Raw genomic sequence first — 1,807 nt, forward strand, 5'->3', positions numbered from 1 at the left:
GCACTTAAGTTTCTTCCCTCCTTTCACACTTTTCCTTCTTCCTCAGCATGTGCTTTCAACTCATTCCTGTTGTCTCTCGGCAACGCTCCACTAACCCACGTAAAAGGCAGCGCAATGTTTCTAACCTGCGTCCTGTTTACTCCTCTTCTAACACTAATACTCCTCTCTCTGTCTCTGTGGGTCTATGGAATTGTCAGTCAGCAGTTAACAAAGCTGACTTCATTCCAGCCTTTGCTACTAATTCTTCTCTTAATATCTTGGGCTTGACTGAGACCTGGATTCGTCCAGAGGACTCAGCAACTCCTGCTGCTCTCTCCAACAACTTCACTTTCTCTCATACCCCTCGCCAATCTGGTAGGGGTGGGGGCACAGGTCTTCTCATTTCTGACAATTGGAAATACTCGACTCATTCCTCTCTTTGCAACTACAATTCATTTGAGTTTCATGCTATTACAATCTCAATTCCTGTCAAAATTCATATCGTAGTAATTTATCGCCCCCCAGGGCAACTGGGTACCTTTGTAGAGGAACTGGACATGCTGCTGTCCTCATTCCCAGAGGATGGTAGCCCACTTGTAGTTTTTGGCGATTTCAACATTCATCTAGAGAAGCCTTATGCTTCAGACTTCCACTCTCTTCTAGCCTCATTCGATCTTAATCGGCTCATCACCACAAGTACACACAAATCTGGCAACCAACTTGACCTCATTTACACACGCAACTGCATCACCGACAACATTCTGGTAAAACCTCTGCACATTTCCGATCATTTCTTCATTACTTTTAATCTACAACTCCCCATTTGTTCACCACCAACCCCGCTACCAGTTACCTTCAGACGAAACCTGCGCTCTCTTTCTTCTTCTGATCTTTCCTCTACTGTATCATCCTCTCTTCCCTCACCCTCACAATTCGCATCTCTAGATGTGAATACAGCAACAGACACTTTATGTTCCACATTAACTTCTTCTCTAGATAGTATCTGTCCTCTGTCATCCAGGCCTGCACGTGCCACTCCCTCTAATCCCTGGTTATCTGATGTTCTTCGTGAACATCGGACTAAACTCAGGGCTGCAGAGAGGAAGTGGCACAAATCAAAAGACCAATTTGACCTAAGTAGCTATCAATCTCTGCTCTCATCCTTTTCTGCTGAAATTCATGCTGCTAAATCCTCCTATTTCCACAACAAAATCAACAGCGCTCCAAACACACGCACACTTTTCAAAACATTCAACTCTCTACTCTGCCCCCCTCCACCGCCACCCACCTCATCCCTTACTGCTGATAATTTTGCTACATTTTTCACTGATAAAACATCTACCATCAGCAGTCAGTTCTCCGCTCCACACACACAGGAAGTCAGACCAACCACACACACAGCCACACACCTCCTCTCTTCATTCTCCCCCTCACTGAGACAGAAGTATCCAAACTTCTCCTCTCCAGTCATCCCATCACCTGCCCTCTAGATCCCATACCCACACACCTTCTACAAGCCATCGCTCCCACACTTTTACCAGCACTGACACACATCATCAACACATCTCTCCACACTGGCACTTTCCCTAACACATTCAAGCAGGCTCGGGTAACCCCACTGCTTAAGAAACCCACATTAAACACGTCTCTTGTAGACAGCTACAGACCTGTTTCTCTCCTACCATTCATAGCAAAAACACTTGAACGAGTTGTTTTCAACCAGGTGTCATCTTTCCTCTCACAGAGCAACCAATTGGATGTCAATCAATCCGGTTTCAAGAGTGGCCACTCGACTGAGACTGCACTGCTGTCGGTCACTGAATCCCTG

The sequence above is a fragment of the Megalobrama amblycephala genome, linkage group LG17 (genome assembly GCF_018812025.1).
Source record: "Megalobrama amblycephala isolate DHTTF-2021 linkage group LG17, ASM1881202v1, whole genome shotgun sequence".
Classification (NCBI taxonomy): Eukaryota; Metazoa; Chordata; class Actinopteri; order Cypriniformes; family Xenocyprididae; genus Megalobrama; species Megalobrama amblycephala.